Consider the following 19946-nt stretch of genomic DNA (forward strand, 5'->3'; position numbering starts at 1 on the left):
AGTTACTTGTTTAAACTGTGCATAGTTTGAAGCATCCAGCAGTTAAACAGAAAGACAGCTCTTAGTGGCAACAGATTATGAATAAGAATCATAGATATTTCTAATTAAACTTTTATTTTATTTTATTTGTTATTGTAGGGAATACTGTGTTAAGCAGGGATGGACTTGATAGCTATCTCTACGTTTTTATGTGGTTCTGTGAATAACGTATTTTACTAATCAGAGCCTACTAAAGAAACACTGGGCATCTGCATTAAGACTTTGGAGACCCTTCCACTAAAGTAGGCATTATGCTGACTAGTCTCATATTGCTAGAAACACAGATATGAAAGAACCTTCACATCTTCTTGAATGTGCAGCATTAAACACTTGGGGGCAAGTTCTTCAATGGGGCACACATACACATGCAACTGAGGATACAACTTGGCAAATGTAAGGATACAAGTGCTGGACCTCTGCTGAAGCAACGGAGAAGAAAGAAATGTTATGATTCTTGTAGAATTGTCTTAATGCCCCTGGGTACTGGGTAAAGGTTGGAAGGTGAGTAAATATACTTTTAAGTAGAGATAGACCTGAGCCATAAAATGTTCGTCTGGATTTTTGAACACCCAAAAGTTCAAAGGTGTTCAGATCCAGGATTTTGATTTGGTCCCATAGAGAGGAGGAGTGACCAGCTGTGAAACTGCAATCACGATATGGATTTTAAACACATCTGAACTTTAGACTTTCAGATTCAGGATTTTGGTACAGGCCCATCACTAATATTAAGAAGGGATAACCCTGTAGGCCAAAAGATCTTTGTGCTGCATGGTTTCAAACTTGTGAAGAGCTGAAGCAAGTCTCAAATTCAGATTTTGTTGAGGTATTTTGCAGGGGCCAAGAAACCATACTTAGAAACTGGAAATTGCTAAACAAGTTGCTCATTGCAGAATGGCACTATGACATGAATTTATTAACCAAGGAAATATAATATTCTGTTCAAGATAAAAGTCAGAAGATTTTGAGAGATGTTTTGCTCTGTATCCCTATGATTAATGCTGTCCTACACTAGTTGTGTATACCTAATGGTCCTGATGTGCAATAATAGACTGATACATTTGATTATCTATATCTAGGATTGTTTACAGACCCTTTCTCGGTTTTTTCTTATCTTCAGTTTTATTTTGTGGAGGAAAAAATGTTTGGTGCTTAAAAACAAAAAGTTTTATCAAAAGGAAATACTGTGTCTTCATTTCTTACATAAAGAAAAGGAGTACTTGTGGCACCTTAGAGACTAACCAATTTATTAGAGCATAAGCTTTCGTGAGCTACAGCTCACTTCCTCAGATGCATATCGTGGAAACTGCAGCAGGCTTTATATATACACAGAGAATATGAAACAATACCTACTCCCACCCCACTGTCTTGCTGGTAATTCCATTTCCATGCATTGTTATAGTACAGTAGAAAAAGCACACACCACCAATTATGCCCATTTAGTGTTTCATAAATGTACCTCCCACTCCCACACTGAAGAGTCCAGAAATAGAAGCCAAAAAGAAGAAGAAAAAAAAAGGATAAAAAAGGAAATGTTTTGCACTTCTCTGCTTGGAGTTTTGTGGATATGGGGTTGGTTTGGGGTGTTGTGTGGGGGTGGGTTTTGAGCCAATCTTATGATTGCTACTCTTTTTAGAAATGCTCAGTAGACATGAACAAATATCATTACAGAACAACGGCTTATTTTTTAGTATTATCAGAATTTTTTTTAACACTCTACATTCACAAAGCATGTGGAAGCAAGCGTAAGTTTGCAGTAGGGTCCTATCTAGTTAGCTGTTCTGCCATTTATATTGTGACCATCACCATACTATCGGAGTGCCCCAGGAGAGTTACATGTGCATGTGAGATAGTTTCCCCTTCCTGAATGTTTTGTAAGAAGGCTGATTCCAACTGCTTTCCCTCAGGAATAGCCCTAAGGTGGCAGAGATGAAAAACAGATAAAATGTATTGTCTAGTCCTTCTAGACATGGATCAATACTGTAAGGGAAGAAAATGTATTCTGATTCTGAGTTATACCTTTATAGTCTTTTCCCCATCATCTTATGCAGTGCAGGGATATGAGCTTTAGTTCTAAATTATGGTCAAATAGGAAATATTACACATGTTGCAATAGCTGCCTGTCAGAACCGTGTTTCGATAGGTACAGAAAAAGAAGTCAGCCTTGAATTTACATCTAGAAGCTGATTCCTAACCCCTGTACACTCAAAGTTCAGAGATGTTTAAATCCAGGGTTTTGTTTTGGGCCCATCTCAGCTATTGTCTTTCTATTTTATATATAGGATTTTTAAACTTGATGAAAAATTTAGGGTATTTCATTGCACTCACAGACCCATAAACATGTCCTTACAAACTGAACAGGCAGAGGGGAAATGTTTAATATGTTATTTGAAGCAATCACGTTTAATAATGTAAACTTAGGGCCCAGTTCTACTCAGTTCCATGGATGCATCTGCCACTGCCTTCAAACCTAGTTGCATCTGTGTATCTGAGGGCAGAACTAATCCCAGAGACACTAACCCTGCAAAGCAATCTGCACAGACAAGTCCTTATACCTGTAGAGACCTACTGATGTCAGTGGATTAGTTTGCAATATCTAAGTTGACATTTCTTTCATTTTGGATGAATTCCTTCAGTCCTTGCTGAGGCAAAGCTCTTATTTGATGTCAATTGGAATTCTGCCTGCATAAGGGACACAGAAAGGGGTATCAGGTGAATGGCAGATCATACAGCAGGGCAACAACCCTCCAAACGCCAACATTTTCAATGCAAATTTTCATCAAAATCAAATTTACATTTTTGGTCAAAAATTCGGAATGTGGAACATTTCAACCAGGTCTAGTAGATCCCAGCAACTTGGTGTAAGAAGAGAAATATCAGGTAGACCTAATATTAGAAGAGAAGATGTGAAAGGGAGGTTTTGAGAATGACTGGAAAGGAGGCAATTGGTGTATGGGGATGAGTGGGGAAAATGGCAGAGTCCATTACAGGAGAGGGCAGGATCAGAGGCAGAGACAGACAGACAGGCTATGGTGTTACAGAATGAGCCACCTCTTGGAATCAAGTATTTCCCGTTAAAAGTACCAGATTGAGAGTAGTAGATGTAACTTATGGATAATAAGTGGTAAAAAGCTATAGTGCATATATCTGAGAATAAAGCCTCTGCAGGACTGCCACTAAACTAGGTTTGTTAAATAATGGGAGAATATAAATAAGAAGGACAGATGGCCTGTGGAAGGTGTTTTGTGAATGAGAGAACTATGCAAATGCTGCGTTTAGTAACATAAAGAGATCTCTGTGTCTGTCAAGATATTTCAAAGCGTATGGGATAGATTTTCCTTTGCAGCTGAATGCCACTCAGTACATGGAACAGGAGAAGCCATGAAGGAGATGGCTGTACCTCCCTAATCTTGCAGTGCCCAGCCCCAGTGTCAGTTAGAGCAGTTGAGGAGTTGCTTTAATTTATACCACTGGAATAAGGTCCCTAAGTAACCCCATGGCAGTAGAGAATCAGACACAGCAGAGCTCCGACCCCCAGCCTGCCGACCCCCAGCCTGCCCTTGCACATCCACCTTCACCCTCCTAATATGCCTCCTTCATGTGAGAAGGGTGAGGTGCTGATGCAGGATGCAGCTAAACCTTTGTGCCCATTGGGAGTTCCCCGGTGAAAGGGGATTTCTCTGCTGGTGCATCAAAGAATCCTGCCCAGTGTTTGGGCTTCTGTCTGTTACAGAATTCCTCTACTAATCCACAGTTCACTATGCCCATTTTCACTAGCTGAGAGTCTGGCCTGCAGTCTAGAACACTAATGTAACTTTGTTTTAATTTTCATGGGAATGTTCTAAATCCTATTTCATAATAATGAGAACAGCATAAATTACATAGGATACTGTATAATGCTGAACAAATGGAAGGGCAGTTAGGAACACTATCTTCTTAGCTCGACAAGGCACAGCAGGGAAGTCTCAGACATCACACTCCCCAAACAGCAGGAGAATCGATTTTGCCTGACTGGACATCAATATAAATTATTGTTTAACAACTGTTTTTATAGGGACCAGGACTAGTGATTAGGTTGAATAGTGAACTGAGTTCTTTTGGTCTGCAAGGGTTTGTTCAAGATTTTTTCCTGGTTTTGCTTTGTGGGAAGTTCATACCTGTGTTTTGTTTGGAATACTGGATTTGAAAGAATCCAAAACCCCAAAGCAAAGTTATCTGTCTAGGTTGCTATATTGAATTCATCAGACACCTGACAAGTTTTTATTTTTATATTTTAAAGTTTCTCTATCCCCCTCCCCAATAGAGGTTTAAAAAAAATTCTGTGAAAGCTAAAAAGTGCCCAAACTGAAGAATGTTCCCCACCTTCCAGCTGAAACGCTGGGGGGAAAAAAACAAACAAACCCACCCGCAAACCCAAGTTTCACAAAGTTGTCACCCAAACCAGAAAATTCAACCAGCCTCACTTAAATCAAGGTCTAGACTTGTAAATATCACCTGAGTTTTGTGTTGTACCAACATTCAAATACCATCCCAAAAGCTTCACAAAGTTCTGATGATAAAGTATTTTTTTTGGCCATATGAAGTATCTGGGAAAACAAACTTATGCAAAATGTTTTTTAAATTGATGACACTGTAAAAATATCTGAAAAATAGACATAGTTAAAAGTAGTCATTCATTATGACTGTGCTAAATGCAGCTATTTTCATGTTTTGTCAGTGCTATAATGTTATGAAGGGAAGAAGGAGGATCCTGGGAACTACAGGCCAGTCAGCCTCACCTCAGTCCCTGGAAAAATCATGGAGCAGGTCCTCAAAGAATCAATCCTGAAGCACTTGCATGAGAGGAAAGTGATCAGGAACAGCCAGCATGGATTCACCAAGGGAAGGTCATGCCTGACTAATCTAATTGCCTTTTATGATGAGATTACTGGTTCTGTGGATGAAGGGAAAGCAGTGGATGTATTGTTTCTTGACTTTAGCAAAGCTTTTGACACGGTCTCCCATAGTATTCTTGTCAGCAAGTTAAGGAAGTATGGGCTGGATGAATGCACTATAAGGTGGGTAGAAAGCTGGCTAGATTGTCGGGCTCAACGGGTAGTGATCAATGGCTCCATGTCTAGTTGGCAGCCGGTATCAAGTGGAGTGCCCCAAGGGTCGGTCCTGGGGCCGGTTTTGTTCAATATCTTCATAAATGATCTGGAGGATGGTGTGGATTGCACTCTCAGCAAATTTGCGGATGATACTAAACTGGGAGGAGTGGTAGATACGCTGGAGGGGAGGGATAGGATACAGAAGGACCTAGACAAATTGGAGGATTAGGCCAAAAGAAATCTGATGAGGTTCAATAAGGATAAGTGCAGGGTCCTGCACTTAGGACGGAAGAATCCAATGCACCGCTACAGACTAGGGACCGAATGGCTAGGCAGCAGTTCTGCGGAAAAGGACCTAGGGGTGACAGTGGACGAGAAGCTGGATATGAGTCAGCAGTGTGCCCTTGTTGCCAAGAAGGCCAATGGCATTTTGGGATGTATAAGTAGGGGCATAGCGAGCAGATTGAGGGACGTGATTGTTCCTCTCTATTCGACATTGGTGAGGCCTCATCTGGAGTACTGTGTCCAGTTTTGGGCCCCACACTACAAGAAGGCTGTGGATAAATTGGAGAGAGTCCAGCAAAGGGCAACAAAAATGATTAGGGGACTGGAACACATGAGTTATGAGGAGAGGCTGAGGGAGCTGGGATTGTTTAGCCTGCAGAAGAGAAGAATGAGGGGGGGATTTGATAGCTGCTTTCAACTACCTGAAAGGGGGTTCCAAAGAGGATGGCTCTAGACTGTTCTCAATGGTAGCAGATGACAGAACGAGGAGTAATGGTCTCAAATTGCAGTGGGGGAGGTTTAGATTGGATATTAGGAAAAACTTTTTCACTAAGAGGGTGGTGAAACACTGGAATGCGTTACCTAGGGAGGTGGTAGAATCTCCTTCCTTAGAGGTTTTTAAGATCAGGCTTGACAAAGCCCTGGCTGGGATGATTTAACTGGGAATTGGTCCTGCTTCGAGCAGGGGGTTGGACTAGATGACCTTCTGGGGTCCCTTCCAACCCTGATATTCTATGATTCTATGATTCTATGAGTGGAGTATGAATGTGCACGTGAATGATGTATAAAAAAACCCTGATAAGAGAAATGAAAAATAAGTTTCCTTCATTTTTTTTCTATTGTAACAAAGGTGAGTTTTTACAAGTTATAATTTGTGTTTATTTTTTTAACTGGGGAACTAAACAACGAAAGTATAAGAGCATTTGAGTTTATGAAAATGATTCATGAGTAGCCAGGAAGAAGAGACAATGCACATATCTCTACTAAGCTTACATCAGGGTTTGGAGTTTGAGCTGAAGGCAGAGCAGGACTAGAATTTGGAAGCAAAGAAATCTCAAATTATTCTTGTGAGATTTTGGCCCCAACTAGTACAGATGGTGTAGGATTAACTAATTTGGTATGATTTCTGTCATATTGGACCACATCCAAACTGGGACTAAAAATAGGTTACTTGTGGTTTTGGAGCTAACCTAGCACCAAAACGTTGGTGGGTGTTTTGGATCATGGATTTGAATCTTAGCCCTCTTTAATCTAGGGGGATGGAGTCAGATTTGAGATTCTGGACTAGGCCCATCTATAGTGCATAAGCACAAAGTCAATGATATCTTTAGGAAACAATGGATGGTGCTCATAAGTAACCAAATAATACATCTACCCTACACTTTTCTCTCCCCTCCCCCCGACCACACAAACAGCAATATTTTTGTGATGGTCCAAAAAAATGTAATGGGAGAGAAATACAGATTCCCAGCTGCATTGTACTCCTTTAAATTACATAGAAATCGGAGCCATGTGGTGAACATATCACCAGAGTAGATGTTTTAAAAATAGTAAAGCAAATTTAAATAAGGAGACAATGATGCAGTGTTCAGAAGCAGGAATGCAAAGGAGTTTCTTCTATTCATTATCTCTCGCTTACTTCGTTAAATATTATGTAATACTTTAAGGTAAATATAGAGTAATTACTTTGGTAATGATAAAAATCACTTTAGAAATAAGGAAAACATTCGCATTTTAAAGCCAGTTTCTATGACGAGAGTGAATATCATTGATCAACAGTTTCTATCTAGTGCCATATCTTGAACAGATTAGTATCAGGGGGTAGCCGTGTTAGTCTGTATCCACAAAAACAACAAGGAGTCCAGTGGCACCTTAAAGACTAACAGATTTATTTGGGCATCAGCTTTTGTGGGTGAAAAAACACTGAAGTGCTTTTTTACCCATGAAAGCTTATGCCCAAATAAATCTGTTAAGGTGCCACCCGACTCCTTGTAGTTTTTGAATAGATTAGTTATTTTCAGTCACATAAAATGCTAACAGAAAATTAAATATTCACATAAACTACACTGGAGATGCAGAAGAGTGGTATTATATAGCCATAGCATATACATTGTATTATACTCTATTCCTGACTTATAGAATTCAGTGTACTGAGAGAACTGGGAGGGTACAGAATATAAGAACATAAGAATGGCCAAACTGGGTCAGACCAATGGTTCATCTAGTCCAGTATCCTGACTTCCAACAGTGGCCCATGCCAGATGCTTCAGAGGGAATGAACAGAACAGGGCAATTTTGAGTGAACCGTCCCATCATGCAGGCCCAGCTTCTGGCAATTGGAGGTGTAGCAACACCCAGAGCATGGGATGGTGTTCCTGACCATTCTTGGCTAACAGCTATTGATGAACCTATCTGCCATGAATTTACCCAATTCTTTTTTGACCCCAGCTATACTTTAGTCCTTCACAACATCCCATGGCAACAAGTTCCACAGGTAGGCTGGGCATTGAGTGAAATAATACTTCCTTGTGTTTGTTTTAAATGGGCTGCCTATTAATTTCATTAGGTGATTCCTAGTTCTTGTGTTATCTGAAGGGGTAAATAACACTTCCCTCTTCACTTTCTCCACACACTTCACGATTTTATAGACCTCTGTCATAACCCCCCTTAGTCATCTCTTTTATAAGATGAACCATCCCAATCTTTTTAATCCATATGCCTAAACATTTTTGTTGCTCTGATCTGTACTATTTCCAATGTTAATGTATCTTTTTTGAGATGGGCTGACCAGAACTGCATGAAGTATTAAAGAAGTGGGCACACCATGAATTTATATTGTGGCATTATGATATTTTCTGTTTTACTATGTATCCCTTTCCAAATGTTCCTAACACTGTTAGCTTGCTTGACTGCCACTGCACACTGAGTGGATGTTTTCAGGGAACTATCCATGACGACTCCAAGATCATGGTAACAGCTAATTTACATTCCGTTGTTTTGTATGTATAGTTGGGATTTTTTCCAATATGTATTACTTTACACTTATCAATAAGGCTACGATTTAGTCACGGATGTCGCCGAAGTCATGGAATCCGTGACTTCCAGCAACTTCCGTGACTTCAGCCTGCAGTGGTCAGAAGCTGCGGGCAGCAGACAGTGGGGGCCCCCCAGCTGCAGGCAGTGCGGGAGCCCTGCAGCTCCCAGCCATCACTGAGGGGGAACCCCCGAGCTCCCAGATGCTGCGGGTGGCGAGGGAACCCCTGAGCTCCCCACTATTGTGGGCAGCAGGGGAGCCCCCAAGCTGTGGGCAATGGGGGAACCCTGCAGCTCCAGGCAGCCATGGGCCCCCTGAGCTGCGGGTGGCTGGGGTACCCTGCAACTCCTAGCCATGGGCAGCAGAGGACCCTGGAGCTCCAACACCCAACCCACGGTGGGGGCCCCTAGAGCTCCTAGCTCCACTGCAGGCTGTGAGGGGACCCGCAGATCCCCATTTTGTCACAGATATTTTTAGTAAAAGTCATGGATAGGTCACGGCTTCCATTAATTTTTCTTTATTGCCCGTGACCTGTCCATGACTTTTACTAAAAATATCTGTGACAAAATCTTAGCCTTACTTATCAACACTGAACTACATCAGCCATTTTGTCTCTCAGCCACACTGTTTTGTGAGGTTCCTTTTTAAAATCTTTGCAGTCAGCATTGGCCTTAACTATTTAGTAATTCTGTAGTGTCTGCAAATTTCACCACCTCACAGTTTACCCCCTTTTCCAGATTGTTGATGAATATGTTGAATAACATAGGTCCCAGTATAGATCCCATGGGGGATCCCTTTGTGAAAACTAACCATTAATTCCTACTCCTTGTTTCTTATCTTTTAATCAGGTATTGATCCACAAGAGAACCTTCCCACTTATCCCACGACTGCTGACTTTGCTTAAGAGCCTTTGGTAAAGGACCTTGACAAAGGCTTTCTGAAAATCCCAGTACAATATATCAACTGGATCACCCTTGACCACATGCTCGTTGACCTCTCTGAAGAATTCTAATAGATTGGTGAGGCATGATTTCTCTTTACAAAAGCTGTGCTGACTCTTCCCCACTATATCGCGTTCATCCATGTGACTGATAATTCCGTTCTTTACTACAGTTTCAACCAATTTGTCTGGTACTGAAGTTAGGTTCATCAGCCTCTAACGGCCAGGATTGCCTCTTTTTGTTTTAAAACAGTCATCTGGTACAGAGGTTGATTTAAGTGATAGGTTACATACCACAGTTACACACCATCTGGTTGTAGTGATTTATTACTGTTAAATTAAACAGTTTGTTCCAAAACCTCATCTGACACCCCAGTTTGGGATAGTTCCGTCACCTAAATGGAATGGCTCAGGTATGGGAATCTGCGTAGCCAACAGTCTTGGATAGTTTAGACCCAACAAATCCTGCATCTTGGCAAGGGGTTAGACTAGATGACCCTTGTGGTCCCTTCTAATGCCAGGGTTCTATGATTCTACCCTAAATTTTTCATCAAGTTTAAAAATCCTATATATAAAATAGAAAGACAATAGCTGAGATAGGCTCAAAAAAAGCCCTGGATTTAAACACCTCTGAACTTTGAGTGTACAGGGGTTAGGAATCAGCTTCTAGATGTAAATTCAAGGCTGACTTCTTTTTCGGTACCTGTTTGAGCCCAACACCTGCATAGAATCACTCTCCAGTTTTAGAGATTTAAAATCCACATGTGAGTTTTGCAGCTTGAGCCTATCTGTAGTAGATAGTAATGGCTGTGGTATGTTCCTATTTTCAACTTGGCCGCAGTCATTAGCATGACTTTAAACCAATGACAAACTTTGGTCAGGTATTTTTTTATTGTCAAAGGTCAGCTATCGTGACAAAGGCCAGTAGTGGTCAAATGTCTAGCCCCTAATTTTGTGCTGTGCAAGTTTTCCAATTCACAATCATTTTGTCAATGCACCTGCAATATTCCTGCTATTCCTGTCCTTGGCCTCTCTTAAGCAGAGAAAAACAACCTTGCTGAATCATACAGTGGACAAATGATGACTGGGATGAAGCCACCAACCTCATGTTGTAACCCCTCAGGATATGTCTGCAATGCAATCTGAAGTATGACTGCAGCATGGGTTGGCATATCCACGTACTAGCTTTAATCTAGCTAGCACAGTTAAAAATAGCTGTAACGATGTGGTGGTACAGGATTCAGCATGATCTACCAATTAGAGTACACACCCAGAGTCCCCACTGAAGCCCATGCCACCATGTCTTCACTGCTATTGTTAGCCATTCTAGCTAGATTAAAGCTAGTGTGGAAATGCCACCCCACACTGCATGTAGACGTACTCCTACAGGATTTGGATTTACGCATCCAGACGTAAAAGGCTAGTAAACTAGCCCACTGAATCTCCTAATACACAATGACTTTTAATAAATCTTCAATAGAAATAAAAATTCAAGAGTGGGATCCTCTAAGACAGATTCACTTATGTAATAGCGTCTCCCTCTCCCTTACCCTCTCCCTCTGCCCTGCCTGTCTATTTCGCTTTTCTCAGATTGGGTGATGGTGGGAGGCAGGTTTCTTAGGAGAAAATCAGAAGTATGCTTCTCCAGTCAAGAGACTGACACATATACAACATACAGCTCTACATAGAGAAGTGTAGTCTATTTTGTACTGCTGTGTTAAAATTGTGTGTATAGTACTATCACCATGCTGCATCTGACTGACGGAAGGCTCTAGGGGTAAACAGTAGTTCTGATCTAGCAGAGCTACAGAGGAGACCCACTGCTCTAGCTTTAGTCCATAAAATGTTTATTGCTTACTTTGCTGATCTATGTACCAAGTGATTCAAATTGGGGAAAATATTTGTCTTAAACCTCAAATCTACTTGCAATGATTTTTGGGTGTGGAGTTGGGCAAATACAGTACTGCTAAAAGTAATAACACTAGCTAAAAATTTCTAAATTAATTTGCTTAAGCTACGCTTATGCTCCTTTTGTGTTCACTTTTCATGGATATTTTTTCAGTTGATCTTTTCTGGTGCAAATGGTGAATAAAAGAGAATTTCAAAGTCTCCTTTGTGAATATTCACAGAAACCAAATTCTGATTAGTATAGGAAAGTATTTGGCTTGCACACTCGTTCAGTCAGGGAAATGAACCAATACCATGGGATTTAACTGACAAACTGCAACCAAAAACCACAGCTCAAATAGTGGATATCAAATATCTGCAAAACTCTTCACTAGCCAAAGAGAGTTTAAAAAGAAATTAAAAAGAAATTCAAATAAATAATGTGTTCAAAGAAATCAGAATCTGTTCACAGACATTCCACAAGCAAAAAGGAGGCTAATTTCATTGTATTAAAACTACTTGCTGTGAATTATTTGCACAGGTCTATTGGGTGTGGGGTTGACACACCCAACACATTTGTTGACACAAATCTCAGACCATGCTTACAACAGTTCAGCAAACATAAGCCTCCCTCCTCCCAGTTGGTCTTCCCCACCCCAGAGAATCTTGGGACCCAGACTTTGGATCCTTCTTTCTAAATGAAGTTGATTTTATCAAGGGGTCCTGAGAATACTTGTGCGGATTGTCCAGAGATTCCTGTTGAGCTAAAGAAGGGGAGTAGGGGACTCCTTAGGTGGGTAACAGACAGATTTCTTCAGGGGATGGAAAATTGTTGACTGTTAAGGTTCTCCTTGGAGAATCAAGCCTGTCAGACTAGACTGTGCAGAGGCAGGTTCACTTCCAGCTCCTGTGAATCAAACTACAACATTCAAGCTTACAAACCTCTGTCTGCAATGTCCACAGAGCCTTAGCAGAGACTTTCCAGAGCAGAGAGAGCTGAACTTTCCATGGGGCAGAGATCGTGTCTTTGTTTATGATGTTTGCACAGCATCAAGTTCAATAAATAGTAAAATTAATTTAAGAATAAGAAGTGGCAAATCACAGTTCTAGAATAGAAGTTCTGTGATGGGTGATTTCTAGAGACTTGTGTAAAGCCTTACAAACAACTTTACTATTACTTTGTAATAAGTGCTGTTACAGTTTGCACGCAGCAGTTAAGGACATAGGTTAATAAGTATCTGCTGAGGTTTGTAAACTTGAGAAAGGCAAGATGGAGGCAGATAAAAGGTTCTTCTCTCCCCTCAAGGGAGCCAGGTAGGGTGAGCTATGTCGAAGTAGCTTCTCTTCCTACCAGGGAATTGTAAAATGAGATGGTGGAACATATTAACATTCACATGCCAGGATGCTGAGTGAATGATGTGTACTTGATGATTCCAATGCCTGGTTAGAACAGAGAACCGGCAGGCAGGAGTCCCAGATTCTGTTTCTGCTCTGCTACTCAAAATGAAATCATATAAAGTCATTTAAGATCTCTGGGTCTTAGTCACACCTGAATAAAACAGGGATAAAAAAAAAACTTACATAAATCATGAAGGCAGGGGGCAATACTCATTGTAAACAAAATTAATACAGAGCTAATGATAAAAGGTTAACCAATCCCAAATAGGTCATTTAAAGGAAACAAATATAGATTATGAAGAAGATTTGTTAGCACTTGAATGGAAAGTTCACGTGTGTTTATAAAGATTAAATAGCAATTTAAAAAAAATTAATATTTTGCATTTTAGTGTTTTCTCATCTGAGGATCTCAAAGCACTTTACAAACATTAATGAATTTAGACACAACCTCTCTGTGTGTCTCAGGGAATAGCACCTGTGCTATCTCCTACCAGAGAAGAGTGATCCTCATCTGTTTTATACACTATCAAAACATGTTTAGGAGTATTTTACCCAGTATTCTCCCCTCTCTGCCTGATAGTTACTGAGGACAGTGGGAGCCAGTTTGGGTGGTCCATCATGTGCCAGGCCAGCCAGAGATGGTTCAGGATGTGGAAGAGGTTCCCTATGCCTAGAGCAGGAGCCAGTCAAAATTTGTCCAGAGGGTTTGCTGTAGAGCCTGCGATGCTAGGTACTGGCAGGTAGTTTAATCTCTTTTGTGAAAATAGACACAGCAATAAAAAGAAACCTATCTATTCCCACTTCTTTTCTTGTCTCCACCTTTCCAAAGTGACTTCTTTGCTTTCTTTTCTTCCTAAAAGATTAACAACAAATAAAGCTAGTACAAACAACTAAAAGCTGTGGGGTTTGTTCCAAAATAACTGAGGAAACATGACAGTGTTAGTGGTGATGGGCAACACTGCCCAATTTTGTGGAAAAACTGAAACTTTAATTAAAATTTTAAATGTATTTGATCTCTATTGGTTCTTATTCCTTCGAAACCAGGCATAGAGCTGTATCCTAGTCTTACAACAGTCTACATAAAAAGCAGTGGCAAAGTCAGTACAAACTAAAATTTCATAGATAGGGCTGTCAATTAATTGCAATTAACTCAGGCAATTAACCCAAAAAATTAATTGTGATTAAAACAATTAATCGTGATTATTCGCAGTTTTAATCACTCTGTTGAATAATAGAACCTCATTTAACATTTACTAAATATTTTTGGATGTTTTTCTACATTTTCAAATATATTAACTTCAATTACAATACAGAATACAAAGTGTACAATGCTCAATTTATATGATTATTTTTATTACAAATATTTGCACTGTAAAAATGATAAAAAGAAATATTTTTTCAGTTCCCTCATACAAGTACTGTAGTGCAATCTCTTTATTGTGACAGTGCAACTTAAAAATGTAGCTTTTTTTGTTGTTACATAACTGCACTGAAAAACAAAACAGTGTAAAACTTTAGAGCCTACAAGTCCACTCAGTCCTACTTCTTGTTCAGCCAACCATTAAGACAAGCAAGTTTGTTTACTTTTATGGGAGATAATGCTACCCGCTTCTTATTTACAATGTCACCTGAAAGTGAGAACAGGAGTCCCATGGCACTTTTGTAGCCGGCATTGCAAGGTATTTATGTGCCAGATATGCTAAACATTCATATGCCCCTTCATGCTTCGGCCAGAGGACATGCTTCCATGTTGATGATGCTCGTTAAAAAAATAATGCGTTAATTAAATTTGTTACTCAACTCCTGGGGGAGAATTGTATGTCCCCTGCCCTGTTTTACTCGCATTCTGCCATATTATTCATGTTATAGCAGCCTCAGATGATGACCCAGTACGTTGTTCATTTTAAGAACACTTTCACTGCAGATTTGACAAAATGCAAAGAACGTACTTGTGATAAATGAAGGGGGGGGGGTGGGGTCTGGCTCCCTTTTATGGGCACCCAACCAGCCAGCTAGCTGTAAAATCCCTCTTGGTAGCTGTTCTCTGCTTGCTTTACCTATAAAGGGTTAAAAGTCCCCCAGGTAAAGAAAAGGAAGTGGGCACCTGACCAAAAGAGCCAATGAGAAGGTTGAACTTTTTAAAATTGGGAAAGAAACTTTCCCTTTGTCTGTTGTTCTCTCTGGGCTGCAGGGACATGGAGCAGCAATGCTATAAGCAGGAATGATGTGTAAGGTTTGAACCAGGTATGAAAATTATCTTCCATACCTAGAAGGAATTATTGGGACAGGAAATGTTTAGATAGACTCTATCAGGTTTATTTCTTTATTTTGGCTTGTGGATCTCCTCTGTGCTAATCCCAGATGCTTTTGTTTGCTTGTAGCCTTTAAGATGAACCCCCAAGAAAGCTATTTTGGGTGCTTAATTTTTGGAATTGCTCTTTTAAAATCTAGCAAAAGCCTAAGTTCCAGATGTATTTTCTTCCTTTTTGTTTTTAATAAAATTTACCTTTTTAAAGAACAGGATTGGATTTCTGGTGTCCTAAGAGGTTTGTGCATGTTGTTTAATTAACTGGTGGCAACAGCTAATTTCCTTTGTTTGCTTTCTCAGGTCTTTCCTGGAGGGAGGGTGAAAGGGCTTGAGGGTACTCCACAGGGAGGAATTCCCAAGTGCTCCTTCCTGGGTTCAAGGGGTTTTTTTGCATTTGGGTGGTGACAGCGTTTACCAAGCCAAAGTCAGAGAAAAGCTGTAACCTTGGGAGTGTAATACAAGCCTGGAGTGGCGAGTATTCATTTTTAAAATCCTTGTGGGCCCCCACCTTCTGCACTCGAAGTTCCAGAGTGAGGATTCAGCCTTGTCAGTACCAATGTGAGATTTCTAAGGACAGATACAGCACTCGATCCAAGATTTAAGAATCTGAAGTGCCTTCCAAAATCTGAGAAGGATGAGGTGTGGACCATGCTTTCAGATGTCTTAGAAGAGCAACACTCCAATGCAGAAGTAGTTCCACAAGGGGAACTACACAAAAATGAGGAGGTTAGTTAAACAGAAATTAAAAGGTACAGCACCAAAAGTAAAATCCCTGCAAGCTGAATGGAAACTCTTAAAAGACACCATAATAGAGGCAGTGTTATCTCCCTTAAATGTAAACAAACTTGTTTGTCTGAGCGACTGGCTGAACAAGAAGTAGGACTGAGTGGACTTGTAGGCTCTAAAGTTTTACATTGTTTTATTTTTGAATGCAGGTTTTTTTGTCCATAATTCTACATTTGTACGTTCAGTTTTCATGATAAAGAGATTGCACTACAGTACTTGCAATGGGGGAAATGAAAAAGACTATTTCTTTTGTTTTTTTACAGTGCAAATATTTGTAATCAAAAAGAAATATAAAGTGAGCACTTTATATTTTGTACTCTGTGCTGTAATTAAAATAAATATATTTGTAAATGTAGAAAACGTCCAAAATATTTAAATAAATGGTATTCTATTATTGTTTAATAGCGCATTTAATCGCATTTAATTTTTTTAAGTGCTCGACAGCCCTATTCATAGACAATGATTTGTTTATACTGCTCTGTATACTATACATGGAAATGTATGTATAATATTCCTATTCCAGTTGATTTATTTTATAATTATGTAATAAAAATGAGAAAGTAAGCAATTTTTCAGTAATAGTGTGCTATGACCCTTTTTTCTTGTTTAATTTTTATGTCTGATTTTGTAAGTTTTTAAGTGAGGTGAAACTTGTGGGTACACAAGACAAATCATACTCTTGAAAGGGTTATAGTAGTCTGAAAAGGTTGAGAGCCACTGCTTTATAGTACACACCTTACAACATGCACATTATATATAAAGATATACATTTAACTAAACTAGCAATACAATACAACAACAATAATGATAAAAACCCAGATTTGTACAATGAAGCTTTCTGTTGGAACGTTAGGCCTGATTTTGACTGCATTTCCATCAGCATAAATCTGACACAACTCCACTGATGGCAAAGGACTCACACAGGCAAAAACTGTCACAAGTAAGCTCAGAATCAGGCTCCTTCCCATTTGTTGACCACCTGTGATTTTAATTTTGCAATCTGTTTTAATACTGTAGTTTTTAATTTAACAGTGTGGATGAAACCACAGTCACATTCTTGATCATTCCATTGATTGCTTCAGGAAAAAAACTGGCTGTGAAATCCTTAACAAACATCACACCCATCACAATCTCTCTACCGCCAAGAGGACAGCTATACAGTCCCTGAAATCTAACCACCAGATAGCCATCAAACCAGCAGACAAAGGGGGGGCACCACTGTAGTCCTCAACCATGATGACTATGTTAATGAGGCCAACTGACAATGCTGACACCACCTACTATAAAGAACTCAAAGAAGTCCCCACACCACAATTTACGCAGGAATTTAAGGATATCATCAAATCCTTCCTCAAATAACTCCAAGAGGAACTCTACAAATTCATCCCACACAAACCCACCCCACAGTCCTTCTGCATGTTTTCCAAGCAAACCATCACATGTGGCCACAGCACTCTTACCGAAGAAATACTAGGACTCACAGAAACTATTCTCAAACTACTCACCATACAAAGGGCCAGCTTCCTCCAAGAGGCAACTGATTTCCTCCACAAACTTTGCATCAGTAACAACCTCTCTCAGAACACCATTCTTGCCACGATGGATGTCACTTCCCTATACACCAATATCCCTCACAATGATGGCATAAATGCCTGCCTCAAATATTTACAAGACAATGGACAACCCTCAGATATCCACTCCAAACACATTGCCGAACATCCATTTCATCCTCACCCATAAGAATTTTACATTCAACAACAAAACACTTTGTCCACACCATGGGAACAGCCATGGGTACTAGGATGACTCTCCAATATGCCAACCTTTTATGGGTCACCTTGAAGAAGAATTTCTGGACAAACACACCATGAAACCAATGATATGCCTGAGACAGATCAACGTATTTTCACCCTATGGACAAATGACAAACTCCCTCACAGATTTCCACACAACTTGAACCACCACCACCTGTCCATTAAACCCTTTCTGGAACACTGCCACACTAGCATCAACTTCAACAGTGGAATCCAACAGACAACTGTATACAAGACACCCATGGATCACGACACCTACCACCCCAAACACACCAAGAAATCGGTTATCTACACCCAAGCATTCAAATTCCACATAATATGCTCAGAGGAAAAAGTCCAGGATATAAAACTTAACACACTCAAAACTACCTTCACCAAACAAGGACACTCTACCAGAGAAGTAGGTCACATAATGGAACAGGCCATCCAAATGCCTTGAGAGAACCTGCTTCAATATAGAAATAAACCCCCTCCAACCGCACACCCCTAGCTGTCACCTACCACCCACACTGGAACCTATATGGGGTATCATCAAACACCTATACCCATATTGATGGAGACCCCATCCTGAAAGAAATCTTTCCTGAACCCCCTCTTCTGGCCTTCAAACAACCCCCCAGTCTTTCCAAGCTCATAATCAGAACCAAGCTCCTCACAGACCAGGACGCCAAATCTGGTGGTACCAGACCCTGCCGGAACAACAGATGCAAAACCTGCAGACATATCTGCACTGCTACAATGAGCAATACCCCCCCCCCCCCCCCGCACAACACACCTTTTAAGATCCATGGGTCCTACGCATGCCCATCACAACATGTGGTATACCTCATCCAGTGTATTAAATGCCCCAGCCACAACCAGGTGGGTGAAACCAGACAATCACTAAGCTCTCCAATGAACTCTCTCAGAAAAATGCCAAAAGACAAAACCAGCATATCACCTGTGCAGGAACACTTTTCACAAAGTGCATTTATAATCCCCATCTTGCAAACAGAAGGTATGAGACACTAGCACCCCATGGTGATGGGCTTTGACCAGAAATGAGCACAGGGACATAAGGTTCTGGGCTACCAGAGCATGCCGGCTCTACTGACCCTGCTATCATTTCGGCACATGCCTCTGCCTCTACTTTTGACATTTCTGTCCCCGGCCTGAGCCCAGCACTTTGTGCAGCTTCTTTGGTAATTTCATTATTTTTTCTCCTCCCCATCACTTCTGCTACACATGGAGCTTCTGACACATTGCCCTTGGATTTTATGTTAATAACGTTTTTCCTTATTATTGAATTTATAACAGAAAAAGTTGCTAGGTTGACAGCCCTAAAGACTGCAGCTCTATCAACAGATCAGGCAGATCACACGCCGCAATGTGACAAGCTTCCCCCACACTTCCCACCTGCAGGCTTCATTCCTGACCTGAAGGTACCACCTCGAGGGCAAAGAGAGTAGAGCAGAGTCTCCATGTCCAGTCAGTTCAGGTACTAACTAGGGTACCCATTGTGCTGGTGATTTGATGTCTGTCTGTCTGTCCTTAAGTTTTACTAATCCATGAAAGTAGGTTTGAATTTGTTTGGTTTAACCCTGGACTTTCTTTTTTCTATTCATCTACACATGGAACCAATAATTGACATGTGCAAGAAGTTAAACACTTAGATTCTACAGTATAAGAATATGACTAGAAAGGCACACTGACACTCAAATATGCAGTGTACCACTTATCATTCAGTGCGATGAAATTTAAACAGGAACAACATTCATTACATCTACAATGATTCTTATGGATTCAGTTTAAAACAAACAAATTTAACAAACACATGTATGTTTTTACCTCAAACCATTGTTTGTTTCTTCATCTGAAGAGAGGGTGCCATTGCATACATTCCCAAAAGAGTGGCTGGGTTTCAATTTGGCTTCCACACAGTCTGATGTTGTCTCTCTCTTTTTCCTTTTACCAAAAAACTTCTTGAAAGGCTGGAATTTGCCTGCCCTTTTCTTGTCTGCAGATCACAAGACAAACACATATGGTAGCTTATCAAGAAGGTACTTTGGTGTGTGCGAGAAAATCACAACAGCTAGCACTTGCAAAGGAAAAATGAGGTCAAAGAGCAATCACCAGCCTGAGCAAACCCTGTACTTGGAATTTAAATGCACGGCTGCAACTCACTGTCAAGGCACAATATTGACAGAGCAAAACAAAGAGCATTAAAACACCTGCTCTCTGGATTAAAGATTCATGCTAAGGTGTCAGTGCGGTCAAATGCTTGGATGAGGGCAAAAAGATCATTTACAAGAGACAGAATGAAAAACTAACAGGAGGAGATTCATTTTTAGATTTTGTGGAGTGCTTTTGTTTTGTCCTAGTCACTCAA

General features: G+C 40.4%; 1 protein-coding gene across 2 annotated transcripts in view; it reads right to left on the reverse strand.

Moving 5' to 3' along the window:
* CRACD (capping protein inhibiting regulator of actin dynamics) overlaps positions 1-19574 on the reverse strand; it is a 70505-nt gene extending 50931 nt beyond the window's left edge. The window contains exon 1 of one of the 2 annotated variants that reach the window (XM_073341966.1): positions 19406-19574. The gene's annotated coding sequence lies outside the window, so the exon portion shown is untranslated. The remainder of the gene's footprint in view (positions 1-19405) is intronic. The other variant, XM_073341965.1, reaches the window with a different exon arrangement.
* Between the last annotated feature and the right edge of the window lie 372 nt (positions 19575-19946).

Source organism: Lepidochelys kempii, chromosome 4, assembly GCF_965140285.1.
Source record: "Lepidochelys kempii isolate rLepKem1 chromosome 4, rLepKem1.hap1, whole genome shotgun sequence".
Lineage (NCBI taxonomy): Eukaryota > Metazoa > Chordata > Testudines > Cheloniidae > Lepidochelys > Lepidochelys kempii.